The following is a 26,502-nucleotide window of genomic DNA, read 5'->3' on the forward strand; positions in this document are numbered from 1 at the left end:
AACCCAAAAGTCATTGTTTCTGCCTGGTTTCGAACCAGGGACCTTTCGCGTGTAAAGCGAATGTGATAAACACTACACTACAGAAACCAGGCCCTGGGCAGTTGTGTGCTTGTGTCCTACAATGACAACGACAGGTTTCGGGACCAACGTCCCACCTGAAACTTTGTACCTCGGTCCTTGAAACAGAGTCAACATCGGTGGCTTTTGCAGCGTTGGTGACACAGGTGATAGCATAGCTGCCTCCAAGCTGTTGCCCCGGGTCGGTTTCCAGGCAAACGCAGGACCTTTGGTTCGTCACACTTGGCAAAGATTTGTTTCGTACATTTTTACACTTCTATCGAAAGAACAGAATAAAAGACAACCTCTCCATCGGGGAATCCAATCCCGGTCTTCCGCGTGAAAGGCATAGATACTGTCCACTTCACTGCTTACGAAGGCATAGCTGGGTCCTATTTTGCATCAGACAACAATGCGGATCAGGGCTGAGGTAGCAGCTCTGCAGTTGTGTGCATCAGCCTGTGAAACTGTTCCTTTCAGCAGTTTGACTCCTTTTGAAAGGAATCTCTTCATCTGTTTGAAGGACTTGGCCAGCTTACTGTGTATTGCACTTTCTGTGGTTAAGTGTGTAGCATTGGTGGTATAGTGGTGAGCATAGCTGCCTTCCAAGCAGTTGACCCGGGTTCGATTCCCGGCCAATGCATGGCTTTTGGCGCATTGTACTTGGCAACATTTTGCTTTTCAAGCTTTGGCCGCCTCTGTCACGTCTGTCGTTAGAACCGAAAAAAATCACAATCTCCCCGTCAGGGAATCGAACCCCGGTCTTCCGCGCGACAGGCGGAGATACTAACCACTATACTAACGAGGAAGCCCCTGGGTGAGGTTCTTCAGCAACAGATGACAGTACGGATCTGGGCTGAGGTTGCAGATCTGCATCTTTCTGCATCAGTCTGTCATGCTCATTCTTTCAGAAGTCTGACTCCTTGTGAAAGGAAACTCTTTCTCAGTTGAAGGACTTGGTCAGGCATCTCAACATCTCAAATATTGTCAGCAAACACCATGCCCTTGAGTCACTACTGCACAGTGGCTTTTCTTTTCTGAAGCATGACATGGAGTACAAAGGCCACGCCCCTTTTTTGTCTTTTCGGAAAGACAGGATCCATCGGGATTTGAACTCGGAACGCTAGAATGAAAGTCCAGAGAGTGTAGGCGTGGACTGCCAGCGCTCTTTGACCTTGTAAATTGTTATGTTCTTGCCATGACAGGCAAACATCAAATTCTTCCCCAGGGGTAATTAGCTCAAATGGTGGAGCGCTGGCTCAGCGTGTAAGTGGTAGCAGGATCGATGCCTGCATTCTCCAGTGTTCCTTTTAACAGTGTGTCCGCCAGAGAGGCCAAAACGAAAACTAGAACTATCAAAATCCAACCCAAAAGCCACTGTTTCTGCCTGGTTTCGAACCAGGGACCTTTCGCGTGTAAAGCGAATGTGATAACCACTACACTACAGAAACCAGGACCTGGGCAGTTGTGTGCTTGTGTCCTACAATGACAACGACAGGTTTCGGGACCAACGTCCCACCTGAAACTTTGTACCTCGGTCCTTGAAACAGAGTCAACATCAGTGGCTTTTGCAGCGTTGGTGACACAGGTGATAGCATAGCTGCCTCCAAACTGTTGCCCCGGGTCGGTTTCCAGGCAAACGCAGGACCTTTGGTTCGTCATACTTGGCAAAGATTTGTTTCGTACATTTTTACACTTCTGTCGAAAGAACAGAATAAAAGACAACCTCTCCTTCGGGGAATCCAATCCCGGTCTTCCGCGTGAAAGGCATAGATACTGTCCACTTCACTGCTTACGAAGGCATAGCTGGGTCCTATTTTGCATCAGACAACAATGCGGATCAGGGCTGAGGTAGCAGCTCTGCAGTTGTGTGCATCAGCCTGTGAAACTGTTCCTTTCAGCAGTTTGACTCCTTTTGAAAGGAATCTCTTCATCTGTTTGAAGGACTTGGCCAGGTTACTGTGTATTGCACTTTCTGTGGTTAAGTGTGTAGCATTGGTGGTATAGTGGTGAGCATAGCTGCCTTCCAAGCAGTTGACCCGGGTTCGATTCCCGGCCAATGCATGGCTTTTGGCGCATTGTACTTGGCAACATTTTGCTTTTCAAGCTTTGGCCGCCTCTGTCACGTCTGTCGTTAGAACCGAAAAAAATCACAATCTCCCCGTCGGGGAATCGAACCCCGGTCTTCCGCGTGACAGGCGGAGATACTATCCACTATACTAACGAGGAAGCCCCGGGGTAAGGTTCTTCTGCAACAGATGACAGTGCGGATCTGGGCTGAGGTTGTAGATCTGCATCTTTCTGCATCAGTCTGTCTTGCTCATTCTTTCAGAAGTCTGACTCCTTGTGAAAGGAAACTCTTTCTCAGTTGAAGGACTTGATCAGGCATCTCAACATCTCAAATATTGTCAGCAAACTCCATGCCCTTGAGTCACTACTGCACAGTGGCTTTTCTTTTCTGAAGCATGACATGGAGTACAAAGGCCACGCCCCTTTTTTGTCTTTTCGGAAAGACAGGATCCATCGGGATTTGAACTCGGAACGCTAGAATGAAAGTCCAGAGAGTGTAGGCGTGGACTGCCAGCGCTCTTTGACCTTGTAAATTGTTATGTTCTTGCCATGACAGGCAAACATCAAATTCTTCCCCAGGGGTAATTAGCTCAAATGGTGGAGCGCTGGCTCAGCGTGTAAGTGGTAGCAGGATCGATGCCTGCATTCTCCAGTGTTCCTTTTAACAGTGTGTCCGCCAGAGAGGCCAAAACGAAAACTAGAACTATCAAAATCCAACCCAAAAGTCACTGTTTCTGCCTGGTTTCGAACCAGGGACCTTTCGCGTGTAAAGCGAATGTGATAACCACTACACTACAGAAACCAGGCCCTGGGCAGTTGTGTGCTTGTGTCCTACAATGACAACGACAGGTTTCGGGACCAACGTCCCACCTGAAACTTTGTACCTCGGTCCTTGAAACAGAGTCAACATCGGTGGCTTTTGCAGCGTTGGTGACACAGGTGATAGCATAGCTGCCTCCAAGCTGTTGCCCCGGGTAAGTTTCCAGGCAAACGCAGGACCTTTGGTTCGTCACACTTGGCAAAGATTTGTTTCGTACATTTTTACACTTCTGTCGAAAGAACAGAATAAAAGACAACCTCTCCATCGGGGAATCCAATCCCGGTCTTCCGCATGAAAGGCATAGATACTGTCCACTTCACTGCTTACGAAGGCATAGCTGGGTCCTATTTTGCATCAGACAACAATGCGGATCAGGGCTGAGGTAGCAGCTCTGCAGTTGTGTGCATCAGCCTGTGAAACTGTTCCTTTCAGCAGTTTGACTCCTTTTGAAAGGAATCTCTTCATCTGTTTGAAGGACTTGGCCAGGTTACTGTGTATTGCACTTTCTGTGGTTAAGTGTGTAGCATTGGTGGTATAGTGGTGAGCATAGCTGCCTTCCAAGCAGTTGACCAGGGTTCGATTCCCGGCCAATGCGTGGCTTTTGGCGCATTGTACTTGGCAACATTTTGCTTTTCAAGCTTTGGCCGCCTCTGTCACGTCTGTCGTTAGAACCGAAAAAAATCACAATCTCCCCGTCGGGGAATCGAACCCCGGTCTTCCGCGTGACAGGCGGAGATACTATCCACTATACTAACGAGGAAGCCCCTGGGTGAGGTTCTTCAGCAACAGATGACAGTACGGATCTGGGCTGAGGTTGCAGATCTGCATCTTTCTGCATCAGTCTGTCATGCTCATTCTTTCAGAAGTCTGACTCCTTGTGAAAGGAAACTCTTTCTCAGTTGAAGGACTTGGTCAGGCATCTCAACATCTCAAATATTGTCAGCAAACACCATGCCCTTGAGTCACTACTGCACAGTGGCTTTTCTTTTCTGAAGCATGACATGGAGTACAAAGGCCACGCCCCTTTTTTGTCTTTTCGGAAAGACAGGATCCATCGGGATTTGAACTCGGAACGCTAGAATGAAAGTCCAGAGAGTGTAGGCGTGGACTGCCAGCGCTCTTTGACCTTGTAAATTGTTATGTTCTTGCCATGACAGGCAAACATCAAATTCTTCCCCAGGGGTAATTAGCTCAAATGGTGGAGCGCTGGCTCAGCGTGTAAGTGGTAGCAGGATCGATGCCTGCATTCTCCAGTGTTCCTTTTAACAGTGTGTCCGCCAGAGAGGCCAAAACGAAAACTAGAACTATCAAAATCCAACCCAAAAGTCACTGTTTCTGCCTGGTTTCAAACCAGGGACCTTTCGCGTGTAAAGCAAATGTGATAACCACTACACTACAGAAACCAGGCCCTGGGCAGTTGTGTGCTTGTGTCCTACAATGACAACGACAGGTTTCGGGACCAACGTCCCACCTGAAACTTTGTACCTCGGTCCTTGAAACAGAGTCAACATCGGTGGCTTTTGCAGCGTTGGTGACACAGGTGATAGCATAGCTGCCTCCAAGCTGTTGCCCCGGGTAAGTTTCCAGGCAAACGCAGGACCTTTGGTTCGTCACACTTGGCAAAGATTTGTTTCGTACATTTTTACACTTCTGTCGAAAGAACAGAATAAAAGACAACCTCTCCATCGGGGAATCCAATCCCGGTCTTCCGCATGAAAGGCATAGATACTGTCCACTTCACTGCTTACGAAGGCATAGCTGGGTCCTATTTTGCATCAGACAACAATGCGGATCAGGGCTGAGGTAGCAGCTCTGCAGTTGTGTGCATCAGCCTGTGAAACTGTTCCTTTCAGCAGTTTGACTCCTTTTGAAAGGAATCTCTTCATCTGTTTGAAGGACTTGGCCAGGTTACTGTGTATTGCACTTTCTGTGGTTAAGTGTGTAGCATTGGTGGTATAGTGGTGAGCATAGCTGCCTTCCAAGCAGTTGACCCGGGTTCGATTCCCGGCCAATGCATGGCTTTTGGCGCATTGTACTTGGCAACATTTTGCTTTTCAAGCTTTGGCCGCCTCTGTCACGTCTGTCGTTAGAACCGAAAAAAATCACAATCTCCCCGTCGGGGAATCGAACCCCGGTCTTCCGCGTGACAGGCGGAGATACTATCCACTATACTAACGAGGAAGCCCCTGGGTGAGGTTCTTCAGCAACAGATGACAGTACGGATCTGGGCTGAGGTTGCAGATCTGCATCTTTCTGCATCAGTCTGTCATGCTCATTCTTTCAGAAGTCTGACTCCTTGTGAAAGGAAACTCTTTCTCAGTTGAAGGACTTGGTCAGGCATCTCAACATCTCAAATATTGTCAGCAAACACCATGCCCTTGAGTCACTACTGCACAGTGGCTTTTCTTTTCTGAAGCATGACATGGAGTACAAAGACCACGCCCCTTTTTTGTCTTTTCGGAAAGACAGGATCCATCGGGATTTGAACTCGGAACGCTAGAATGAAAGTCCAGAGAGTGTAGGCGTGGACTGCCAGCGCTCTTTGACCTTGTAAATTGTTATGTTCTTGCCATGACAGGCAAACATCAAATTCTTCCCCAGGGGTAATTAGCTCAAATGGGGGAGCGCTGGCTCAGCGTGTAAGTGGTAGCAGGATCGATGCCTGCATTCTCCAGTGTTCCTTTTAACAGTGTGTCCGCCAGAGAGGCCAAAACGAAAACTAGAACTATCAAAATCCAACCCAAAAGTCACTGTTTCTGCCTGGTTTCGAACCAGGGACCTTTCGCGTGTAAAGCGAATGTGATAACCACTACACTACAGAAACCAGGCCCTGGGCAGTTGTGTGCTTGTGTCCTACAATGACAACGACAGGTTTCGGGACCAACGTCCCACCTGAAACTTTGTACCTCGGTCCTTGAAACAGAGTCAACATCGGTGGCTTTTGCAGCGTTGGTGACACAGGTGATAGCATAGCTGCCTCCAAGCTGTTGCCCCGGGTCGGTTTCCAGGCAAACGCAGGACCTTTGGTTCGTCACACTTGGCAAAGATTTGTTTTGTACATTTTTACACTTCTGTCGAAAGAACAGAATAAAAGACAACCTCTCCATCGGGGAATCCAATCCCGGTCTTCCGCGTGAAAGGCATAGATACTGTCCACTTCACTGCTTACGAAGGCATAGCTGGGTCCTATTTTGCATCAGACAACAATGTGGATCAGGGCTGAGGTAGCAGCTCTGCAGTTGTGTGCATCAGCCTGTGAAACTGTTCCTTTCAGCAGTTTGACTCCTTTTGAAAGGAATCTCTTCATCTGTTTGAAGGACTTGGCCAGGTTACTGTGTATTGCACTTTCTGTGGTTAAGTGTGTAGCATTGGTGGTATAGTGGTGAGCATAGCTGCCTTCCAAGCAGTTGACCCGGGTTAGATTCCCGGCCAATGCATGGCTTTTGGCGCATTGTACTTGGCAACATTTTGCTTTTGAAGCTTTGGCTGCCTCTGTCACGTCAGTCGTTAGAACCGAAAAAAATCACAATCTCCCCGTCGGGGAATCGAACCCCGGTCTTCCGCGTGACAGGCGGAGATACTATCCACTATACTAACGAGGAAGCCCCTGGGTGAGGTTCTTCAGCAACAGATGACAGTACGGATCTGGGCTGAGGTTGCAGATCTGCATCTTTCTGCATCAGTCTGTCATGCTCATTCTTTCAGAAGTCTGACTCCTTGTGAAAGGAAACTCTTTCTCAGTTGAAGGACTTGGTCAGGCATCTCAACATCTCAAATATTGTCAGCAAACACCATGCCCTTGAGTCACTACTGCACAGTGGCTTTTCTTTTCTGAAGCATGACATGGAGTACAAAGGCCACGCCCCTTTTTTGTCTTTTCGGAAAGACAGGATCCATCGGGATTTGAACTCGGAACGCTAGAATGAAAGTCCAGAGAGTGTAGGCGTGGACTGCCAGCGCTCTTTGACCTTGTAAATTGTTATGTTCTTGCCATGACAGGCAAACATCAAATTCTTCCCCAGGGGTAATTAGCTCAAATGGTGGAGCGCTGGCTCAGCGTGTAAGTGGTAGCAGGATCGATGCCTGCATTCTCCAGTGTTCCTTTTAACAGTGTGTCCGCCAGAGAGGCCAAAACGAAAACTAGAACTATCAAAATCCAACCCAAAAGTCACTGTTTCTGCCTGGTTTCGAACCAGGGACCTTTCGCGTGTAAAGCGAATGTGATAACCACTACACTACAGAAACCAGGCCCTGGGCAGTTGTGTGCTTGTGTCCTACAATGACAACGACAGGTTTCGGGACCAACGTCCCACCTGAAACTTTGTACCTCGGTCCTTGAAACAGAGTCAACATCGGTGGCTTTTGCAGCGTTGGTGACACAGGTGATAGCATAGCTGCCTCCAAGCTGTTGCCCCGGGTCGGTTTCCAGGCAAACGCAGGACCTTTGGTTCATCACACTTGGCAAAGATTTGTTTCGTACATTTTTACACTTCTGTCGAAAGAACAGAATAAAAGACAACCTCTCCATCGGGGAATCCAATCCCGGTCTTCCGCGTGAAAGGCATAGATACTGTCCACTTCACTGCTTACGAAGGCATAGCTGGGTCCTATTTTGCATCAGACAACAATGCGGATCAGGGCTGAGGTAGCAGCTCTGCAGTTGTGTGCATCAGCCTGTGAAACTGTTCCTTTCAGCAGTTTGACTCCTTTTGAAAGGAATCTCTTCATCTGTTTGAAGGACTTGGCCAGGTTACTGTGTATTGCACTTTCTGCGGTTAAGCGTGTAGCATTGGTGGTATAGTGGTGAGCATAGCTGCCTTCCAAGCAGTTGACCCGGGTTCGATTCCCGGCCAATGCATGGCTTTTGGCGCATTGTACTTGGCAACATTTTGCTTTTCAAGCTTTGGCCGCCTCTGTCACGTCTGTCGTTAGAACCGAAAAAAATCACAATCTCCCCGTCGGGGAATCGAACCCCGGTCTTCCGCGTGACAGGCAGAGATACTATCCACTATACTAACGAGGAAGCCCCTGGGTGAGGTTCTTCAGCAACAGATGACAGTACGGATCTGGGCTGAGGTTGCAGATCTGCATCTTTCTGCATCAGTCTGTCATGCTCATTCTTTCAGAAGTCTGACTCCTTGTGAAAGGAAACTCTTTCTCAGTTGAAGGACTTGGTCAGGCATCTCAACATCTCAAATATTGTCAGCAAACACCATGCCCTTGAGTCACTACTGCACAGTGGCTTTTCTTTTCTGAAGCATGACATGGAGTACAAAGGCCACACCCCTTTTTTGTCTTTTCGGAAAGACAGGATCCATCGGGATTTGAACTCGGAACGCTAGAATGAAAGTCCAGAGAGTGTAGGCGTGGACTGCCAGCGCTCTTTGACCTTGTAAATTGTTATGTTCTTGCCATGACAGGCAAACATCAAATTCTTCCCCAGGGGTAATTAGCTCAAATGGTGGAGCGCTGGCTCAGCGTGTAAGTGGTAGCAGGATCGATGCCTGCATTCTCCAGTGTTCCTTTTAACAGTGTGTCCGCCAGAGAGGCCAAAACGAAAACTAGAACTATCAAAATCCAACCCAAAAGTCACTGTTTCTGCCTGGTTTCGAACCAGGGACCTTTCGCGTGTAAAGCGAATGTGATAACCACTACACTACAGAAACCAGGCCCTGGGCAGTTGTGTGCTTGTGTCCTACAATGACAACGACAGGTTTCGGGACCAACGTCCCACCTGAAACTTTGTACCTCGGTCCTTGAAACAGAGTCAACATCGGTGGCTTTTGCAGCGTTGGTGACACAGGTGATAGCATAGCTGCCTCCAAGCTGTTGCCCCGGGTCGGTTTCCAGGCAAACGCAGGACCTTTGGTTCGTCACACTTGGCAAAGATTTGTTTCGTACATTTTTACACTTCTGTCGAAAGAACAGAATAAAAGACAACCTCTCCATCGGGGAATCCAATCCCGGTCTTCCGTGTGAAAGGCATAGATACTGTCCACTTCACTGCTTACGAAGGCATAGCTGGGTCCTATTTTGCATCAGACAACAATGCGGATCAGGGCTGAGGTAGCAGCTCTGCAGTTGTGTGCATCAGCCTGTGAAACTGTTCCTTTCAGCAGTTTGACTCCTTTTGAAAGGAATCTCTTCATCTGGTTGAAGGACTTGGCCAGGTTACTGTGTATTGCACTTTCTATGGTTAAGTGTGTAGCATTGGTGGTATAGTGGTGAGCATAGCTGCCTTCCAAGCAGTTGACCCGGGTTCGATTCCCGGCCAATGCATGGCTTTTGGCGCATTGTACTTGGCAACATTTTGCTTTTCAAGCTTTGGCCGCCTCTGTCACGTCTGTCGTTAGAACCGAAAAAAATCACAATCTCCCCGTCGGGGAATCGAACCCCAGTCTTCCGCGTGACAGGCGGAGATACTATCCACTATACTAACGAGGAAGCCCCTGGGTGAGGTTCTTCAGCAACAGATGACAGTACGGATCTGGGCTGAGGTTGCAGATCTGCATCTTTCTGCATCAGTCTGTCATGCTCATTCTTTGAGAAGTCTGACTCCTTGTGAAAGGAAACTCTTTCTCAGTTGAAGGACTTGGTCAGGCATCTCAACATCTCAAATATTGTCAGCAAACACCATGCCCTTGAGTCACTACTGCACAGTGGCTTTTCTTTTCTGAAGCATGACATGGAGTACAAAGGCCACGCCCCTTTTTTGTCTTTTCGGAAAGACAGGATCCATCGGGATTTGAACTCGGAACGCTAGAATGAAAGTCCAGAGAGTGTAGGCGTGGACTGCCAGCGCTCTTTGACCTTGTAAATTGTTATGTTCTTGCCATGACAGGCAAACATCAAATTCTTCCCCAGGGGTAATTAGCTCAAATGGTGGAGCGCTGGCTCAGCGTGTAAGTGGTAGCAGGATCGATGCCTGCATTCTCCAGTGTTCCTTTTAACAGTGTGTCCGCCAGAGAGGCCAAAACGAAAACTAGAACTATCAAAATCCAACCCAAAAGCCACTGTTTCTGCCTGGTTTCGAACCAGGGATCTTTCGCGTGTAAAGCGAATGTGATAACCACTACACTACAGAAACCAGGACCTGGGCAGTTGTGTGCTTGTGTCCTACAATGACAACGACAGGTTTCGGGACCAACGTCCCACCTGAAACTTTGTACCTCGGTCCTTGAAACAGAGTCAACATCGGTGGCTTTTGCAGCGTTGGTGACACAGGTGATAGCATAGCTGCCTCCAAGCTGTTGCCCCGGGTCGGTTTCCAGGCAAACGCAGGACCTTTGGTTCGTCACACTTGGCAAAGATTTGTTTCGTACATTTTTACACTTCTGTCGAAAGAACAGAATAAAAGACAACCTCTCCATCGGGGAATCCAATCCCGGTCTTCCGCGTGAAAGGCATAGATACTGTCCACTTCACTGCTTACGAAGGCATAGCTGGGTCCTATTTTGCATCAGACAACAATGCGGATCAGGGCTGAGGTAGCAGCTCTGCAGTTGTGTGCATCAGCCTGTGAAACTGTTCCTTTCAGCAGTTTGACTCCTTTTGAAAGGAATCTCTTCATCTGTTTGAAGGACTTGGCCAGGTTACTGTGTATTGCACTTTCTGTGGTTAAGTGTGTAGCATTGGTGGTATAGTGGTGAGCATAGCTGCCTTCCAAGCAGTTGACCCGGGTTCGATTCCCGGCCAATGCATGGCTTTTGGCGCATTGTACTTGGCAACATTTTGCTTTTCAAGCTTTGGCCGCCTCTGTCACGTCTGTCGTTAGAACCGAAAAAAATCACAATCTCCCCGTCGGGGAATCGAACCCCGGTCTTCCACGTGACAGGCGGAGATACTAACCACTATACTAACGAGGAAGCCCCTGGGTGAGGTTCTTCAGCAACAGATGACAGTACGGATCTGGGCTGAGGTTGCAGATCTGCATCTTTCTGCATCAGTCTGTCATGCTCATTCTTTCAGAAGTCTGACTCCTTGTGAAAGGAAACTCTTTCTCAGTTGAAGGACTTGGTCAGGCATCTCAACATCTCAAATATTGTCAGCAAACACCATGCCCTTGAGTCACTACTGCACAGTGGCTTTTCTTTTCTGAAGCATGACATGGAGTACAAAGGCCACGCCCCTTTTTTGTCTTTTCGGAAAGACAGGATCCATCGGGATTTGAACTCGGAACGCTAGAATGAAAGTCCAGAGAGTGTAGGCGTGGACTGCCAGCGCTCTTTGACCTTGTAAATTGTTATGTTCTTGCCATGACAGGCAAACATCAAATTCTTCCCCAGGGGTAATTAGCTCAAATGGTGGAGCGCTGGCTCAGCGTGTAAGTGGTAGCAGGATCGATGCCTGCATTCTCCAGTGTTCCTTTTAACAGTGTGTCCGCCAGAGAGGCCAAAACGAAAACTAGAACTATCAAAATCCAACCCAAAAGTCACTGTTTCTGCCTGGTTTCGAACCAGGGACCTTTCGCGTGTAAAGCGAATGTGATAACCACTACACTACAGAAACCAGGCCCTGGGCAGTTGTGTGCTTGTGTCCTACAATGACAACGACAGGTTTCGGGACCAACGTCCCACCTGAAACTTTGTACCTCGGTCCTTGAAACAGAGTCAACATCGGTGGCTTTTGCAGCGTTGGTGACACAGGTGATAGCATAGCTGCCTCCAAGCTGTTGCCCCGGGTCGGTTTCCAGGCAAACGCAGGACCTTTGGTTCGTCACACTTGGCAAAGATTTGTTTCGTACATTTTTACACTTCTGTCGAAAGAACAGAATAAAAGACAACCTCTCCATCGGGGAATCCAATCCCGGTCTTCCGCGTGAAAGGCATAGATACTGTCCACTAAACTGCTTACGAAGGCATAGCTGGGTCCTATTTTGCATCAGACAACAATGCGGATCAGGGCTGAGGTAGCAGCTCTGCAGTTGTGTGCATCAGCCTGTGAAACTGTTCCTTTCAGCAGTTTGACTCCTTTTGAAAGGAATCTCTTCATCTGTTTGAAGGACTTGGCCAGGTTACTGTGTATTGCACTTTCTGTGGTTAAGTGTGTAGCATTGGTGGTATAGTGGTGAGCATAGCTGCCTTCCAAGCAGTTGACCGGGGTTCGATTCCCGGCCAATGCATGGCTTTTGGCGCATTGTACTTGGCAACATTTTGCTTTTCAAGCTTTGGCCGCCTCTGTCACGTCTGTCGTTAGAACCGAAAAAAATCACAATCTCCCCGTCGGGGAATCGAACCCCGGTCTTCCGCGTGACAGGCGGAGATACTATCCACTATACTAACGAGGAAGCCCCTGGGTGAGGTTCTTCAGCAACAGATGACAGTACGGATCTGGGCTGAGGTTGCAGATCTGCATCTTTCTGCATCAGTCTGTCATGCTCATTCTTTCAGAAGTCTGACTCCTTGTGAAAGGAAACTCTTTCTCAGTTGAAGGACTTGGTCAGGCATCTCAACATCTCAAATATTGTCAGCAAACACCATGCCCTTGAGTCACTACTGCACAGTGGCTTTTCTTTTCTGAAGCATGACATGGAGTACAAAGGCCACGCCCCTTTTTTGTCTTTTCGGAAAGACAGGATCCATCGGGATTTGAACTCGGAACGCTAGAATGAAAGTCCAGAGAGTGTAGGCGTGGACTGCCAGCGCTCTTTGACCTTGTAAATTGTTATGTTCTTGCCATGACAGGCAAACATCAAATTCTTCCCCAGGGGGAATTAGCTCAAATGGTGGAGCGCTGGCTCAGCGTGTAAGTGGTAGCAGGATCGATGCCTGCATTCTCCAGTGTTCCTTTTAACAGTGTGTCCACCAGAGAGGCCAAAACGAAAACTAGAACTATCAAAATCCAACCCAAAAGCCACTGTTTCTGCCTGGTTTCGAACCAGGGACCTTTCGCGTGTAAAGCCAATGTGATAACCACTACACTACAGAAACCAGGACCTGGGCAGTTGTGTGCTTGTGTCCTACAATGACAACGACAGGTTTCGGGACCAACGTCCCACCTGAAACTTTGTACCTCGGTCCTTGAAACAGAGTCAACATCGGTGGCTTTTGCAGCGTTGGTGACACAGGTGATAGCATAGCTGCCTCCAAGCTGTTGCCCCGGGTCGGTTTCCAGGCAAAGGCAGGACCTTTGGTTCGTCACACTTGGCAAAGATTTGTTTCGTACATTTTTACACTTCTGTCGAAAGAACAGAATAAAAGACAACCTCTCCATCGGGGAATCCAATCCCGGTCTTCCGCGTGAAAGGCATAGATACTGTCCACTTCACTGCTTACGAAGGCATAGCTGGGTCCTATTTTGCATCAGACAACAATGCGGATCAGGGCTGAGGTAGCAGCTCTGCAGTTGTGTGCATCAGCCTGTGAAACTGTTCCTTTCAGCAGTTTGACTCCTTTTGAAAGGAATCTCTTCATCTGTTTGAAGGACTTGGCCAGGTTACTGTGTATTGCACTTTCTGTGGTTAAGTGTGTAGCATTGGTGGTTTATTGGTGAGCATAGCTGCCTTCCAAGCAGTTGACCCGGGTTCGATTCCCGGCCAATGCACGCCTTTTGGCGCATTGTACTTGGCAACATTTTGCTTTTCAAGCTTTGGCCGCCTCTGTCACGTCTGTCGTTAGAACCGAAAAAAATCACAATCTCCCCGTCAGGGAATCGAACCCCGGTCTTCCGCGTGACAGGCGGAGATACTATCCACTATACTAACGAGGAAGCCCCTGGGTGAGGTTCTTCAGCAACAGATGACAGTAAGGATCTGGGCTGAGGTTGCAGATCTGCATCTTTCTGCATCAGTCTGTCATGCTCATTCTTTCAGAAGTCTGACTCCTTGTGAAAGGAAACTCTTTCTCAGTTGAAGGACTTGGTCAGGCATCTCAACATCTCAAATATTGTCAGCAAACACCATGCCCTTGAGTCACTACTGCACAGTGGCTTTTCTTTTCTGAAGCATGACATGGAGTACAAAGGCCACGCCCCTTTTTTGTCTTTTCGGAAAGACAGGATCCATCGGGATTTGAACTCGGAACGCTAGAATGAAAGTCCAGAGAGTGTAGGCGTGGACTGCCAGCGCTCTTTGACCTTGTAAATTGTTATGTTCTTGCCATGACAGGCAAACATCAAATTCTTCCCCAGGGGGAATTAGCTCAAATGGTGGAGCGCTGGCTAAGCGTGTAAGTGGTAGCAGGATCGATGCCTGCATTCTCCAGTGTTCCTTTTAACAGTGTGTCCGCCAGAGAGGCCAAAACGAAAACTAGAACTATTGAAATCCAACCCAAAGGTCATTGTTTCTGCCTGGTTTCGAACCAGGGACCTTTCGCGTGTAAAGTGAACGTGACAACCACTACACTACAGAAACCAGGCCCTGGGCAGTCGTGTGCTTGTGTCCTACAATGACAACGACAGGTTTCGGGACCAACGTCCCACCTGAAACTTTGTATCTCGGTCCTTGAAACAGAGTCAACATCGGTGGCTTTTGCAGCGTTGGTGACACAGGTGATAGCATAGCTGCCTCCAAGCTGTTGCCCCGGGTCGGTTTCCAGGCAAACGCAGGACCTTTGGTTCGTCACACTTGGCAAAGATTTGTTTCGTACATTTTTACACTTCTGTCGAAAGAACAGAATAAAAGACAACCTCTCCATCGGGGAATCCAATCCCGGTCTTCCGCGTGAAAGGCATAGATACTGTCCACTTCACTGCTTACGAAGGCATAGCTGGGTCCTATTTTGCATCAGACAACAATGCGGATCAGGGCTGAGGTAGCAGCTCTGCAGTTGTGTGCATCAGCCTGTGAAACTGTTCCTTTCAGCAGTTTGACTCCTTTTGAAAGGAATCTCTTCATCTGTTTGAAGGACTTGGCCAGGTTACTGTGTATTGCACTTTCTGTGGTTAAGTGTGTAGCATTGGTGGTTTATTGGTGAGCATAGCTGCCTTCCAAGCAGTTGACCCGGGTTCGATTCCCGGCCAATGCATGGCTTTTGGCGCATTGTACTTGGCAACATTTTGCTTTTCAAGCTTTGGCCGCCTCTGTCACGTCTGTCGTTAGAACCGAAAAAAATCACAATCTCCCCGTCGGGGAATCGAACCCCGGTCTTCCGCGTGACAGGCGGAGATACTATCCACTATACTAACGAGGAAGCCCCTGGGTGAGGTTCTTCAGCAACAGATGACAGTAAGGATCTGGGCTGAGGTTGCAGATCTGCATCTTTCTGCATCAGTCTGTCATGCTCATTCTTTCAGAAGTCTGACTCCTTGTGAAAGGAAACTCTTTCTCAGTTGAAGGACTTGGTCAGGCATCTCAACATCTCAAATATTGTCAGCAAACACCATGCCCTTGAGTCACTACTGCACAGTGGCTTTTCTTTTCTGAAGCATGACATGGAGTACAAAGGCCACGCCCCTTTTTTGTCTTTTCGGAAAGACAGGATCCATCGGGATTTGAACTCGGAACGCTAGAATGAAAGTCCAGAGAGTGTAGGCGTGGACTGCCAGCGCTCTTTGACCTTGTAAATTGTTATGTTCTTGCCATGACAGGCAAACATCAAATTCTTCCCCAGGGGGAATTAGCTCAAATGGTGGAGCGCTGGCTAAGCGTGTAAGTGGTAGCAGGATCGATGCCTGCATTCTCCAGTGTTCCTTTTAACAGTGTGTCCGCCAGAGAGGCCAAAACGAAAACTAGAACTATCGAAATCCAACCCAAAGGTCATTGTTTCTGCCTGGTTTCGAACCAGGGACCTTTCGCGTGTAAAGTGAACGTGACAACCACTACACTACAGAAACCAGGCCCTGGGCAGTCGTGTGCTTGTGTCCTACAATGACAACGACAGGTTTCGGGACCAACGTCCCACCTGAAACTTTGTATCTCGGTCCTTGAAACAGAGTCAACATCGGTGGCTTTTGCAGCGTTGGTGACACAGGTGATAGCATAGCTGCCTCCAAGCTGTTGCCCCGGGTCGGTTTCCAGGCAAACGCAGGACCTTTGGTTCGTCACACTTGGCAAAGATTTGTTTCGTACATTTTTACACTTCTGTCGAAAGAACAGAATAAAAGACAACCTCTCCATCGGGGAATCCAATCCCGGTCTTCCGCGTGAAAGGCATAGATACTGTCCACTTCACTGCTTACGAAGGCATAGCTGGGTCCTATTTTGCATCAGACAACAATGCGGATCAGGGCTGAGGTAGCAGCTCTGCAGTTGTGTGCATCAGCCTGTGAAACTGTTCCTTTCAGCAGTTTGACTCCTTTTGAAAGGAATCTCTTCATCTGTTTGAAGGACTTGGCCAGGTTACTGTGTATTGCACTTTCTGTGGTTAAGTGTGTAGCATTGGTGGTTTATTGGTGAGCATAGCTGCCTTCCAAGCAGTTGACCCGGGTTCGATTCCCGGCCAATGCATGGCTTTTGGCGCATTGTACTTGGCAACATTTTGCTTTTCAAGCTTTGGCCGCCTCTGTCACGTCTGTCGTTAGAACCGAAAAAAATCACAATCTCCCCATCGGGGAATCGAACCCCGGTCTTCCGCGTGACAGGCGGAGATACTATCCACTATACTAACGAGGAAGCCCCTGGGTGAGGTTCTTCAGCAACAGATGACAGTAAGGATCTGGGCTGAGGTTGCAGATCTGCATCTTTCTGCATCAGTCTGTCATGCTCATTCTTTCAGAAGTCTGACTCCTTGTGAAAGGAAACTCTTTCTCAGTTGAAGGACTTGGTCAGGCATCTCAACATCTCAAATATTGTCAGCAAACACCATGCCCTTGAGTCACTACTGCACAGTGGCTTTTCTTTTCTGAAGCATGACATGGAGTACAAAGGCCACGCCCCTTTTTTGTCTTTTCGGAAAGACAGGATCCATCGGGATTTGAACTCGGAACGCTAGAATGAAAGTCCAGAGAGTGTAGGCGTGGACTGCCAGCGCTCTTTGACCTTGTAAATTGTTATGTTCTTGCCATGACAGGCAAACATCAAATTCTTCCCCAGGGGGAATTAGCTCAAATGGTGGAGCGCTGGCTAAGCGTGTAAGTGGTAGCAGGATCGATGCCTGCATTCTCCAGTGTTCCTTTTAACAGTGTGTCCGCCAGAGAGGCCAAAACGAAAACTAGAACTATCGAAATCCAACCCAAAGGTCATTGTTTCTGCCTGGTTTCGAACCAGGGACCTTTCGCGTGTAAAGTGAACGTGACAACCACTACACTACAGAAACCAGGCCCTGGGCAGTCGTGTGCTTGTGTCCTACAATGACAACGACAGGTTTCGGGACCAACGTCCCACCTGAAACTTTGTATCTCGGTCCTTGAAACAGAGTCAACATCGGTGGCTTTTGCAGCGTTGGTGACACAGGTGATAGCATAGCTGCCTCCAAGCTGTTGCCCCGGGTCGGTTTCCAGGCAAACGCAGGACCTTTGGTTCGTCACACTTGGCAAAGATTTGTTTCGTACATTTTTACACTTCTGTCGAAAGAACAGAATAAAAGACAACCTCTCCATCGGGGAATCCAATCCCGGTCTTCCGCGTGAAAGGCATAGATACTGTCCACTTCACTGCTTACGAAGGCATAGCTGGGTCCTATTTTGCATCAGACAACAATGCGGATCAGGGCTGAGGTAGCAGCTCTGCAGTTGTGTGCATCAGCCTGTGAAACTGTTCCTTTCAGCAGTTTGACTCCTTTTGAAAGGAATCTCTTCATCTGTTTGAAGGACTTGGCCAGGTTACTGTGTATTGCACTTTCTGTGGTTAAGTGTGTAGCATTGGTGGTTTATTGGTGAGCATAGCTGCCTTCCAAGCAGTTGACCCGGGTTCGATTCCCGGCCAATGCATGGCTTTTGGCGCATTGTACTTGGCAACATTTTGCTTTTCAAGCTTTGGCCGCCTCTGTCACGTCTGTCGTTAGAACCGAAAAAAATCACAATCTCCCCGTCGGGGAATCGAATCCCGGTCTTCCGCGTGACAGGCGGAGATACTATCCACTATACTAACGAGGAAGCCCCTGGGTGAGGTTCTTCAGCAACAGATGACAGTAAGGATCTGGGCTGAGGTTGCAGATCTGCATCTTTCTGCATCAGTCTGTCATGCTCATTCTTTCAGAAGTCTGACTCCTTGTGAAAGGAAACTCTTTCTCAGTTGAAGGACTTGGTCAGGCATCTCAACATCTCAAATATTGTCAGCAAACACCATGCCCTTGAGTCACTACTGCACAGTGGCTTTTCTTTTCTGAAGCATGACATGGAGTACAAAGGCCACGCCCCTTTTTTGTCTTTTTGGAAAGACAGGATCCATCGGGATTTGAACTCGGAACGCTAGAATGAAAGTCCAGAGAGTGTAGGCGTGGACTGCCAGCGCTCTTTGACCTTGTAAATTGTTATGTTCTTGCCATGACAGGCAAACATCAAATTCTTCCCCAGGGGGAATTAGCTCAAATGGTGGAGCGCTGGCTAAGCGTGTAAGTGTTAGCAGGATCGATGCCTGCATTCTCCAGTGTTCCTTTTAACAGTGTGTCCGCCAGAGAGGCCAAAACGAAAACTAGAACTATTGAAATCCAACCCAAAGGTCATTGTTTCTGCCTGGTTTCGAACCAGGGACCTTTTGCGTGTAAAGTGAACGTGACAACCACTACACTACAGAAACCAGGCCCTGGGCAGTCGTGTGCTTGTGTCCTACAATGACAACGACAGGTTTCGGGACCAACGTCCCACCTGAAACTTTGTACCTCGGTCCTTGAAACAGAGTCAACATCGGTGGCTTTTGCAGCGTTGGTGACACAGGTGATAGCATAGCTGCCTCCAAGCTGTTGCCCCGGGTCGGTTTCCAGGCAAACGCAGGACCTTTGGTTCGTCACACTTGGCAAAGATTTGTTTCGTACATTTTTACACTTCTGTCGAAAGAACAGAATAAAAGACAACCTCTCCATCGGGGAATCCAATCCCGGTCTTCCGCGTGAAAGGCATAGATACTGTCCACTTCACTGCTTACGAAGGCATAGCTGGGTCCTATTTTGCATCAGACAACAATGCGGATCAGGGCTGAGGTAGCAGCTCTGCAGTTGTGTGCATCAGCCTGTGAAACTGTTCCTTTCAGCAGTTTGACTCCTTTTGAAAGGAATCTCTTCATCTGTTTGAAGGACTTGGCCAGGTTACTGTGTATTGCACTTTCTGTGGTTAAGTGTGTAGCATTGGTGGTATAGTGGTGAGCATAGCTGCCTTCCAAGCAGTTGACCCGGGTTCGATTCCCGGCCAATGCATGGCTTTTGGCGCATTGTACTTGGCAACATTTTGCTTTTCAAGCTTTGGCCGCCTCTGTCACGTCTGTCGTTAGAACCGAAAAAAATCACAACCTCCCCGTCGGGGAATCAAACCCCGGTCTTCCGCGTGACAGGCGGAGATACTATCCACTATACTAACGAGGAAGCCCCTGGCTGAGGTTCTTCAGCAACAGATGACAGTACGGATCTGGGCTGAGGTTGCAGATCTGCATCTTTCTGCATCAGTCTGTCATGCTCATTCTTTCAGAAGTCTGACTCCTTGTGAAAGGAAACTCTTTCTCAGTTGAAGGACTTGGTCAGGCATCTCAACATCTCAAATATTGTCAGCAAACACCATGCCCTTGAGTCACTACTGCACAGTGGCTTTTCTTTTCTGAAGCATGACATGGAGTACAAAGGCCACGCCCCTTTTTTGTCTTTTCGGAAAGACAGGATCCATCGGGATTTGAACTCGGAACGCTAGAATGAAAGTCCAGAGAGTGTAGGCGTGGACTGCCAGCGCTCTTTGACCTTGTAAATTGTTATGTTCTTGCCATGACAGGCAAACATCAAATTCTTCCCCAGGGGTAATTAGCTCAAATGGTGGAGCGCTGGCTCAGCGTGTAAGTGGTAGCAGGATCGATGCCTGCATTCTCCAGTCTTCCTTTTAACAGTGTGTCTGCCAGAGAGGCCAAAAACGAAAACTAGAACTATCAAAATCCAACCCAAAAGTCACTGTATCTGCCTGGTTTCAAACCAGGGACCTTTTGCGTGTAAAGCGAACGCGACAACCACTACACTACAGAAACCAGGCCCTGGGCAGTTGTGTGCTTGTGTCCTACAATGACAACGACAGGTTTCGGGACCAACGTCCCACCTGAAACTTTGTACCTCGGTCCTTGAAACAGAGTCAACATCGGTGGCTTTTGCAGCGTTGGTGACACAGGTGATAGCATAGCTGCCTCCAAGCTGTTGCCCCGGGTCGGTTTCCAGGCAAACGCAGGACCTTTGGTTCGTCACACTTGGCAAAGATTTGTTTCGTACATTTTTACACTTCTGTCGAAAGAACAGAATAAAAGACAACCTCTCCATCGGGGAATCCAATCCCGGTCTTCCGCGTGAAAGGCATAGATACTGTCCACTTCACTGCTTACGAAGGCATAGCTGGGTCCTATTTTGCATCAGACAACAATGCGGATCAGGGCTGAGGTAGCAGCTCTGCAGTTGTGTGCATCAGCCTGTGAAACTGTTCCTTTCAGCAGTTTGACTCCTTTTGAAAGGAATCTCTTCATCTGTTTGAAGGACTTGGCCAGGTTACTGTGTATTGCACTTTCTGTGGTTAAGTGTGTAGCATTGGTGGTATAGTGGTGAGCATAGCTGCCTTCCAAGCAGTTGACCTGGGTTCGATTCCCGGCCAATGCATGGCTTTTGGCGCATTGTACTTGGCAACATTTTGCTTTTCAAGCTTTGGCCGCCTCTGTCACGTCTGTCGTTAGAACCGAAAAAAATCACAATCTCCCCGTCGGGGAATCGAACCCCGGTCTTCCACGTGACAGGCGGAGATACTAACCACTATACTAACGAGGAAGCCCCTGGGTGAGGTTCTTCAGCAACAGATGACAGTACGGATCTGGGCTGAGGTTGCAGATCTGCATCTTTCTGCATCAGTCTGTCATGCTCATTCTTTCAGAAGTCTGACTCCTTGTGAAAGGAAACTCTTTCTCAGTTGAAGGACTTGGTCAGGCATCTCAACATCTCAAATATTGTCAGCAAACACCATGCCCTTGAGTCACTACTGCACAGTGGCTTTTCTTTTCTGAAGCATGACATGGAGTACAAAGGCCACGCCCCTTTTTTGTCTTTTCGGAAAGACAGGATCCATCGGGATTTGAACTCGGAACGCTAGAATGAAAGTCCAGAGAGTGTAGGCGTGGACTGCCAGCGCTCTTTGACCTTGTAAATTGTTATGTTCTTGCCATGACAGGCAAACATCAAATTCTTCCCCAGGGGTAATTAGCTCAAATGGTGGAGCGCTGGCTCAGCGTGTAAGTGGTAGCAGGATCGATGCCTGCATTCTCCAGTGTTCCTTTTAACAGTGTGTCCGCCAGAGAGGCCAAAACGAAAACTAGAACTATCAAAATCCAACCCAAAAGTCACTGTTTCTGCCTGGTTTCGAACCAGGGACCTTTCGCGTGTAAAGCGAATGTGATAACCACTACACTACAGAAACCAGGCCCTGGGCAGTTGTGTGCTTGTGTCCTACAATGACAACGACAGGTTTCGGGACCAACGTCCCACCTGAAACTTTGTACCTCGGTCCTTGAAACAGAGTCAACATCGGTGGCTTTTGCAGCGTTGGTGACACAGGTGATAGCATAGCTGCCTCCAAGCTGTTGCCCCGGGTCGGTTTCCAGGCAAACGCAGGACCTTTGGTTCGTCACACTTGGCAAAGATTTGTTTCGTACATTTTTACACTTCTGTCGAAAGAACAGAATAAAAGACAACCTCTCCATCGGGGAATCCAATCCCGGTCTTCCGCGTGAAAGGCATAGATACTGTCCACTAAACTGCTTACGAAGGCATAGCTGGGTCCTATTTTGCATCAGACAACAATGCAGATCAGGGCTGAGGTAGCAGCTCTGCAGTTGTGTGCATCAGCCTGTGAAACTGTTCCTTTCAGCAGTTTGACTCCTTTTGAAAGGAATCTCTTCATCTGTTTGAAGGACTTGGCCAGGTTACTGTGTATTGCACTTTCTGTGGTTAAGTGTGTAGCATTGGTGGTTTATTGGTGAGCATAGCTGCCTTCCAAGCAGTTGACCCGGGTTCGATTCCCGGCCAATGCATGGCTTTTGGCGCATTGTACTTGGCAACATTTTGCTTTTCAAGCTTTGGCCGCCTCTGTCACGTCTGTCGTTAGAACCGAAAAAAATCACAATCTCCCCGTCGGGGAATCGAACCCCGGTCTTCCGCGTGACAGGCGGAGATACTATCCACTATACTAACGAGGAAGCCCTTGGGTGAGGTTCTTCAGCAACAGATGACAGTAAGGATCTGGGCTGAGGTTGCAGATCTGCATCTTTCTGCATCAGTCTGTCATGCTCATTCTTTCAGAAGTCTGACTCCTTGTGAAAGGAAACTCTTTCTCAGTTGAAGGACTTGGTCAGGCATCTCAACATCTCAAATATTGTCAGCAAACACCATGCCCTTGAGTCACTACTGCACAGTGGCTTTTCTTTTCTGAAGCATGACATGGAGTACAAAGGCCACGCCCCTTTTTTGTCTTTTCGGAAAGACAGGATCCATCGGGATTTGAACTCGGAACGCTAGAATGAAAGTCCAGAGAGTGTAGGCGTGGACTGCCAGCGCTCTTTGACCTTGTAAATTGTTATGTTCTTGCCATGACAGGCAAACATCAAATTCTTCCCCAGGGGTAATTAGCTCAAATGGTGGAGCGCTGGCTCAGCGTGTAAGTGGTAGCAGGATCGATGCCTGCATTCTCCAGTCTTCCTTTTAACAGTGTGTCTGCCAGAGAGGCCAAAAACGAAAACTAGAACTATCAAAATCCAACCCAAAAGTCACTGTATCTGCCTGGTTTCAAACCAGGGACCTTTTGCGTGTAAAGCGAACGCGACAACCACTACACTACAGAAACCAGGCCCTGGGCAGTTGTGTGCTTGTGTCCTACAATGACAACGACAGGTTTCGGGACCAACGTCCCACCTGAAACTTTGTACCTCGGTCCTTGAAACAGAGTCAACATCGGTGGCTTTTGCAGCGTTGGTGACACAGGTGATAGCATAGCTGCCTCCAAGCTGTTGCCCCGGGTCGGTTTCCAGGCAAACGCAGGACCTTTGGTTCGTCACACTTGGCAAAGATTTGTTTCGTACATTTTTACACTTCTGTCGAAAGAACAGAATAAAAGACAACCTCTCCATCGGGGAATCCAATCCCGGTCTTCCGCGTGAAAGGCATAGATACTGTCCACTTCACTGCTTACGAAGGCATAGCTGGGTCCTATTTTGCATCAGACAACAATGCGGATCAGGGCTGAGGTAGCAGCTCTGCAGTTGTGTGCATCAGCCTGTGAAACTGTTCCTTTCAGCAGTTTGACTCCTTTTGAAAGGAATCTCTTCATCTGTTTGAAGGACTTGGCCAGGTTACTGTGTATTGCACTTTCTGTGGTTAAGTGTGTAGCATTGGTGGTATAGTGGTGAGCATAGCTGCCTTCCAAGCAGTTGACCCGGGTTCGATTCCCGGCCAATGCATGGCTTTTGGCGCATTGTACTTGGCAACATTTTGCTTTTCAAGCTTTGGCCGCCTCTGTCACGTCTGTCGTTAGAACCGAAAAAAATCACAATCTCCCCGTCGGGGAATCGAACCCCGGTCTTCCACGTGACAGGCGGAGATACTAACCACTATACTAACGAGGAAGCCCCTGGGTGAGGTTCTTCAGCAACAGATGACAGTACGGATCTGGGCTGAGGTTGCAGATCTGCATCTTTCTGCATCAGTCTGTCATGCTCATTCTTTCAGACGTCTGACTCCTTGTGAAAGGAAACTCTTTCTCAGTTGAAGGACTTGGTCAGGCATCTCAACATCTCAAATATTGTCAGCAAACACCATGCCCTTGAGTCACTACTGCACAGTGGCTTTTCTTTTCTGAAGCATGACATGGAGTACAAAGGCCACGCCCCTTTTTTGTCTTTTCGGAAAGACAGGATCCATCGGGATTTGAACTCGGAACGCTAGAATGAAAGTCCAGAGAGTGTAGGCGTGGACTGCCAGCGCTCTTTGACCTTGTAAATTGTTATGTTCTTGCCATGACAGGCAAACATCAAATTCTTCCCCAGGGGTAATTAGCTCAAATGGTGGAGCGCTGGCTCAGCGTGTAAGTGGTAGCAGGATCGATGCCTGCATTCTCCAGTGTTCCTTTTAACAGTGTGTCCGCCAGAGAGGCCAAAACGAAAACTAGAACTATCAAAATCCAACCCAAAAGTCACTGTTTCTGCCTGGTTTCGAACCAGGGACCTTTCGCATGTAAAGCAAATGTGATAACCACTACACTACAGAAACCAGGCCCTGGGCAGTTGTGTGCTTGTGTCCTACAATGACAACGACAGGTTTCGGGACCAACGTCCCACCTGAAACTTTGTACCTCGGTCCTTGAAACAGAGTCAACATCGGTGGCTTTTGCAGCGTTGGTGACACAGGTGATAGCATAGCTGCCTCCAAGCTGTTGCCCCGGGTCGGTTTCCAGGCAAACGCAGGACCTTTGGTTCGTCACACTTGGCAAAGATTTGTTTCGTACATTTTTACACTTCTGTCGAAAGAACAGAATAAAAGACAACCTCTCCATCGGGGAATCCAATCCCGGTCTTCCGCGTGAAAGGCATAGATACTGTCCACTAAACTGCTTACGAAGGCATAGCTGGGTCCTATTTTGCATCAGACAACAATGCGGATCAGGGCTGAGGTAGCAGCTCTGCAGTTGTGTGCATCAGCCTGTGAAACTGTTCCTTTCAGCAGTTTGACTCCTTTTGAAAGGAATCTCTTCATCTGTTTGAAGGACTTGGCCAGGTTACTGTGTATTGCACTTTCTGTGGTTAAGTGTGTAGCATTGGTGGTATAGTGGTGAGCATAGCTGCCTTCCAAGCAGTTGACCCGGGTTCGATTCCCGGCCAATGCATGGCTTTTGGCGCATTGTACTTGGCAACATTTTGCTTTTCAAGCTTTGGCCGCCTCTGTCACGTCTGTCGTTAGAACCGAAAAAAATCACAATCTCCCCGTCGGGGAATCGAACCCCGGTCTTCCGCGTGACAGGCGGAGATACTATCCACTATACTAACGAGGAAGCCCCTGGGTGAGGTTCTTCAGCAACAGATGACAGTACGGATCTGGGCTGAGGTTGCAGATCTGCATCTTTCTGCATCAGTCTGTCATGCTCATTCTTTCAGAAGTCTGACTCCTTGTGAAAGGAAACTCTTTCTCAGTTGAAGGACTTGGTCAGGCATCTCAACATCTCAAATATTGTCAGCAAACACCATGCCCTTGAGTCACTACTGCACAGTGGCTTTTCTTTTCTGAAGCATGACATGGAGTACAAAGGCCACGCCCCTTTTTTGTCTTTTCGGAAAGACAGGATCCATCGGGATTTGAACTCGGAACGCTAGAATGAAAGTCCAGAGAGTGTAGGCGTGGACTGCCAGCGCTCTTTGACCTTGTAAATTGTTATGTTCTTGCCATGACAGGCAAACATCAAATTCTTCCCCAGGGGTAATTAGCTCAAATGGTGGAGCGCTGGCTCAGCGTGTAAGTGGTAGCAGGATCGATGCCTGCATTCTCCAGTGTTCCTTTTAACAGTGTGTCCGCCAGAGAGGCCAAAACGAAAACTAGAACTATCAAAATCCAACCAAAAGTCACTGTATCTGCCTGGTTTCAAACCAGGGACCTTTTGCGTGTAAAGCAAACGTGATAACCACTACACTACAGAAACCAGGCCCTGGGCAGTTGTGTGCTTGTGTCCTACAATGACAACGACAGGTTTCTGGACCAACATCCCACCTGAAACTTTGTACCTCGGTCCTTGAAACAGAGTCAACATCGGTGGCTTTTGCAGCGTTGGTGACACAGGTGATAGCATAGCTGCCTCCAAGCTGTTGCCCCGGGTCGGTTTCCAGGCAAACGCAGGACCTTTGGTTCGTCACACTTGGCAAAGATTTGTTTCGTACATTTTTACACTTCTGTCGAAAGAACAGAATAAAAGACAACCTCTCCATCGGGGAATCCAATCCCGGTCTTCCGCGTGAAAGGCATAGATACTGTCCACTAAACTGCTTACGAAGGCATAGCTGGGTCCTATTTTGCATCAGACAACAATGCGGATCAGGGCTGAGGTAGCAGCTCTGCAGTTGTGTGCATCAGCCTGTGAAACTGTTCCTTTCAGCAGTTTGACTCCTTTTGAAAGGAATCTCTTCATCTGTTTGAAGGACTTGGCCAGGTTACTGTGTATTGCACTTTCTGTGGTTAAGTGTGTAGCATTGGTGGTATAGTGGTGAGCATAGCTGCCTTCCAAGCAGTTGACCCGGGTTCGATTCCCGGCCAATGCATGGCTTTTGGCGCATTGTACTTGGCAACATTTTGCTTTTCAAGCTTTGGCCGCCTCTGTCACGTCTGTCGTTAGAACCGAAAAAAATCACAATCTCCCCGTCGGGGAATCGAACCCCGGTCTTCCGCGTGACAGGCGGAGATACTATCCACTATACTAACGAGGAAGCCCCTGGGTGAGGTTCTTCAGCAACAGATGACAGTACGGATCTGGGCTGAGGTTGC

General features: G+C 48.4%; 44 non-coding genes across 44 annotated transcripts; 14 read left to right on the forward strand and 30 right to left on the reverse strand.

Annotated features, from left to right (window-relative positions):
• Window positions 1-14: 14 nt before the first annotated feature.
• Window positions 15-87, reverse strand: trnav-uac (transfer RNA valine (anticodon UAC)). The gene has a single exon. It is a non-coding gene; the product is annotated as a tRNA-Val (tRNA).
• Window positions 88-628: 541 nt separating this feature from the next.
• Window positions 629-700, forward strand: trnag-ucc (transfer RNA glycine (anticodon UCC)). The gene has a single exon. It is a non-coding gene; the product is annotated as a tRNA-Gly (tRNA).
• Window positions 701-1,435: 735 nt separating this feature from the next.
• Window positions 1,436-1,508, reverse strand: trnav-uac (transfer RNA valine (anticodon UAC)). The gene has a single exon. It is a non-coding gene; the product is annotated as a tRNA-Val (tRNA).
• A 541-nt stretch (window positions 1,509-2,049) lies between these two features.
• Window positions 2,050-2,121, forward strand: trnag-ucc (transfer RNA glycine (anticodon UCC)). The gene has a single exon. It is a non-coding gene; the product is annotated as a tRNA-Gly (tRNA).
• Window positions 2,122-2,214: 93 nt separating this feature from the next.
• On the reverse strand, window positions 2,215-2,286 carry trnad-guc (transfer RNA aspartic acid (anticodon GUC)). The gene has a single exon. It is a non-coding gene; the product is annotated as a tRNA-Asp (tRNA).
• A 570-nt stretch (window positions 2,287-2,856) lies between these two features.
• Window positions 2,857-2,929, reverse strand: trnav-uac (transfer RNA valine (anticodon UAC)). Its single transcript has one exon. It is a non-coding gene; the product is annotated as a tRNA-Val (tRNA).
• Window positions 2,930-3,470: 541 nt separating this feature from the next.
• Window positions 3,471-3,542, forward strand: trnag-ucc (transfer RNA glycine (anticodon UCC)). Its single transcript has one exon. It is a non-coding gene; the product is annotated as a tRNA-Gly (tRNA).
• A 93-nt stretch (window positions 3,543-3,635) lies between these two features.
• Window positions 3,636-3,707, reverse strand: trnad-guc (transfer RNA aspartic acid (anticodon GUC)). The gene has a single exon. It is a non-coding gene; the product is annotated as a tRNA-Asp (tRNA).
• Window positions 3,708-4,277: 570 nt separating this feature from the next.
• trnav-uac (transfer RNA valine (anticodon UAC)) lies at window positions 4,278-4,350 on the reverse strand. Its single transcript has one exon. It is a non-coding gene; the product is annotated as a tRNA-Val (tRNA).
• Window positions 4,351-4,891: 541 nt separating this feature from the next.
• On the forward strand, window positions 4,892-4,963 carry trnag-ucc (transfer RNA glycine (anticodon UCC)). Its single transcript has one exon. It is a non-coding gene; the product is annotated as a tRNA-Gly (tRNA).
• A 93-nt stretch (window positions 4,964-5,056) lies between these two features.
• On the reverse strand, window positions 5,057-5,128 carry trnad-guc (transfer RNA aspartic acid (anticodon GUC)). The gene has a single exon. It is a non-coding gene; the product is annotated as a tRNA-Asp (tRNA).
• A 570-nt stretch (window positions 5,129-5,698) lies between these two features.
• On the reverse strand, window positions 5,699-5,771 carry trnav-uac (transfer RNA valine (anticodon UAC)). The gene has a single exon. It is a non-coding gene; the product is annotated as a tRNA-Val (tRNA).
• A 541-nt stretch (window positions 5,772-6,312) lies between these two features.
• On the forward strand, window positions 6,313-6,384 carry trnag-ucc (transfer RNA glycine (anticodon UCC)). The gene has a single exon. It is a non-coding gene; the product is annotated as a tRNA-Gly (tRNA).
• Window positions 6,385-6,477: 93 nt separating this feature from the next.
• trnad-guc (transfer RNA aspartic acid (anticodon GUC)) lies at window positions 6,478-6,549 on the reverse strand. Its single transcript has one exon. It is a non-coding gene; the product is annotated as a tRNA-Asp (tRNA).
• A 570-nt stretch (window positions 6,550-7,119) lies between these two features.
• On the reverse strand, window positions 7,120-7,192 carry trnav-uac (transfer RNA valine (anticodon UAC)). The gene has a single exon. It is a non-coding gene; the product is annotated as a tRNA-Val (tRNA).
• Window positions 7,193-7,733: 541 nt separating this feature from the next.
• On the forward strand, window positions 7,734-7,805 carry trnag-ucc (transfer RNA glycine (anticodon UCC)). The gene has a single exon. It is a non-coding gene; the product is annotated as a tRNA-Gly (tRNA).
• Window positions 7,806-8,540: 735 nt separating this feature from the next.
• Window positions 8,541-8,613, reverse strand: trnav-uac (transfer RNA valine (anticodon UAC)). The gene has a single exon. It is a non-coding gene; the product is annotated as a tRNA-Val (tRNA).
• Window positions 8,614-9,154: 541 nt separating this feature from the next.
• trnag-ucc (transfer RNA glycine (anticodon UCC)) lies at window positions 9,155-9,226 on the forward strand. The gene has a single exon. It is a non-coding gene; the product is annotated as a tRNA-Gly (tRNA).
• A 735-nt stretch (window positions 9,227-9,961) lies between these two features.
• trnav-uac (transfer RNA valine (anticodon UAC)) lies at window positions 9,962-10,034 on the reverse strand. Its single transcript has one exon. It is a non-coding gene; the product is annotated as a tRNA-Val (tRNA).
• Window positions 10,035-10,575: 541 nt separating this feature from the next.
• Window positions 10,576-10,647, forward strand: trnag-ucc (transfer RNA glycine (anticodon UCC)). Its single transcript has one exon. It is a non-coding gene; the product is annotated as a tRNA-Gly (tRNA).
• A 93-nt stretch (window positions 10,648-10,740) lies between these two features.
• trnad-guc (transfer RNA aspartic acid (anticodon GUC)) lies at window positions 10,741-10,812 on the reverse strand. Its single transcript has one exon. It is a non-coding gene; the product is annotated as a tRNA-Asp (tRNA).
• Window positions 10,813-11,382: 570 nt separating this feature from the next.
• On the reverse strand, window positions 11,383-11,455 carry trnav-uac (transfer RNA valine (anticodon UAC)). Its single transcript has one exon. It is a non-coding gene; the product is annotated as a tRNA-Val (tRNA).
• A 541-nt stretch (window positions 11,456-11,996) lies between these two features.
• Window positions 11,997-12,068, forward strand: trnag-ucc (transfer RNA glycine (anticodon UCC)). The gene has a single exon. It is a non-coding gene; the product is annotated as a tRNA-Gly (tRNA).
• Window positions 12,069-12,161: 93 nt separating this feature from the next.
• On the reverse strand, window positions 12,162-12,233 carry trnad-guc (transfer RNA aspartic acid (anticodon GUC)). Its single transcript has one exon. It is a non-coding gene; the product is annotated as a tRNA-Asp (tRNA).
• A 570-nt stretch (window positions 12,234-12,803) lies between these two features.
• On the reverse strand, window positions 12,804-12,876 carry trnav-uac (transfer RNA valine (anticodon UAC)). The gene has a single exon. It is a non-coding gene; the product is annotated as a tRNA-Val (tRNA).
• A 1,348-nt stretch (window positions 12,877-14,224) lies between these two features.
• Window positions 14,225-14,297, reverse strand: trnav-uac (transfer RNA valine (anticodon UAC)). Its single transcript has one exon. It is a non-coding gene; the product is annotated as a tRNA-Val (tRNA).
• A 706-nt stretch (window positions 14,298-15,003) lies between these two features.
• On the reverse strand, window positions 15,004-15,075 carry trnad-guc (transfer RNA aspartic acid (anticodon GUC)). Its single transcript has one exon. It is a non-coding gene; the product is annotated as a tRNA-Asp (tRNA).
• A 570-nt stretch (window positions 15,076-15,645) lies between these two features.
• On the reverse strand, window positions 15,646-15,718 carry trnav-uac (transfer RNA valine (anticodon UAC)). The gene has a single exon. It is a non-coding gene; the product is annotated as a tRNA-Val (tRNA).
• Window positions 15,719-16,424: 706 nt separating this feature from the next.
• trnad-guc (transfer RNA aspartic acid (anticodon GUC)) lies at window positions 16,425-16,496 on the reverse strand. Its single transcript has one exon. It is a non-coding gene; the product is annotated as a tRNA-Asp (tRNA).
• Window positions 16,497-17,066: 570 nt separating this feature from the next.
• trnav-uac (transfer RNA valine (anticodon UAC)) lies at window positions 17,067-17,139 on the reverse strand. Its single transcript has one exon. It is a non-coding gene; the product is annotated as a tRNA-Val (tRNA).
• A 1,348-nt stretch (window positions 17,140-18,487) lies between these two features.
• trnav-uac (transfer RNA valine (anticodon UAC)) lies at window positions 18,488-18,560 on the reverse strand. The gene has a single exon. It is a non-coding gene; the product is annotated as a tRNA-Val (tRNA).
• Window positions 18,561-19,101: 541 nt separating this feature from the next.
• Window positions 19,102-19,173, forward strand: trnag-ucc (transfer RNA glycine (anticodon UCC)). The gene has a single exon. It is a non-coding gene; the product is annotated as a tRNA-Gly (tRNA).
• Window positions 19,174-20,523: 1,350 nt separating this feature from the next.
• Window positions 20,524-20,595, forward strand: trnag-ucc (transfer RNA glycine (anticodon UCC)). The gene has a single exon. It is a non-coding gene; the product is annotated as a tRNA-Gly (tRNA).
• A 93-nt stretch (window positions 20,596-20,688) lies between these two features.
• On the reverse strand, window positions 20,689-20,760 carry trnad-guc (transfer RNA aspartic acid (anticodon GUC)). Its single transcript has one exon. It is a non-coding gene; the product is annotated as a tRNA-Asp (tRNA).
• Window positions 20,761-21,330: 570 nt separating this feature from the next.
• Window positions 21,331-21,403, reverse strand: trnav-uac (transfer RNA valine (anticodon UAC)). Its single transcript has one exon. It is a non-coding gene; the product is annotated as a tRNA-Val (tRNA).
• Window positions 21,404-22,109: 706 nt separating this feature from the next.
• trnad-guc (transfer RNA aspartic acid (anticodon GUC)) lies at window positions 22,110-22,181 on the reverse strand. Its single transcript has one exon. It is a non-coding gene; the product is annotated as a tRNA-Asp (tRNA).
• A 1,185-nt stretch (window positions 22,182-23,366) lies between these two features.
• On the forward strand, window positions 23,367-23,438 carry trnag-ucc (transfer RNA glycine (anticodon UCC)). Its single transcript has one exon. It is a non-coding gene; the product is annotated as a tRNA-Gly (tRNA).
• Window positions 23,439-23,531: 93 nt separating this feature from the next.
• On the reverse strand, window positions 23,532-23,603 carry trnad-guc (transfer RNA aspartic acid (anticodon GUC)). The gene has a single exon. It is a non-coding gene; the product is annotated as a tRNA-Asp (tRNA).
• Window positions 23,604-24,173: 570 nt separating this feature from the next.
• trnav-uac (transfer RNA valine (anticodon UAC)) lies at window positions 24,174-24,246 on the reverse strand. The gene has a single exon. It is a non-coding gene; the product is annotated as a tRNA-Val (tRNA).
• Window positions 24,247-24,787: 541 nt separating this feature from the next.
• Window positions 24,788-24,859, forward strand: trnag-ucc (transfer RNA glycine (anticodon UCC)). Its single transcript has one exon. It is a non-coding gene; the product is annotated as a tRNA-Gly (tRNA).
• A 93-nt stretch (window positions 24,860-24,952) lies between these two features.
• Window positions 24,953-25,024, reverse strand: trnad-guc (transfer RNA aspartic acid (anticodon GUC)). Its single transcript has one exon. It is a non-coding gene; the product is annotated as a tRNA-Asp (tRNA).
• A 569-nt stretch (window positions 25,025-25,593) lies between these two features.
• trnav-uac (transfer RNA valine (anticodon UAC)) lies at window positions 25,594-25,666 on the reverse strand. The gene has a single exon. It is a non-coding gene; the product is annotated as a tRNA-Val (tRNA).
• Window positions 25,667-26,207: 541 nt separating this feature from the next.
• trnag-ucc (transfer RNA glycine (anticodon UCC)) lies at window positions 26,208-26,279 on the forward strand. The gene has a single exon. It is a non-coding gene; the product is annotated as a tRNA-Gly (tRNA).
• A 93-nt stretch (window positions 26,280-26,372) lies between these two features.
• trnad-guc (transfer RNA aspartic acid (anticodon GUC)) lies at window positions 26,373-26,444 on the reverse strand. The gene has a single exon. It is a non-coding gene; the product is annotated as a tRNA-Asp (tRNA).
• Window positions 26,445-26,502: the final 58 nt, after the last annotated feature.

Source organism: Salminus brasiliensis, chromosome 2, assembly GCF_030463535.1.
Source record: "Salminus brasiliensis chromosome 2, fSalBra1.hap2, whole genome shotgun sequence".
NCBI classification, from domain to species: Eukaryota; Metazoa; Chordata; class Actinopteri; order Characiformes; family Bryconidae; genus Salminus; species Salminus brasiliensis.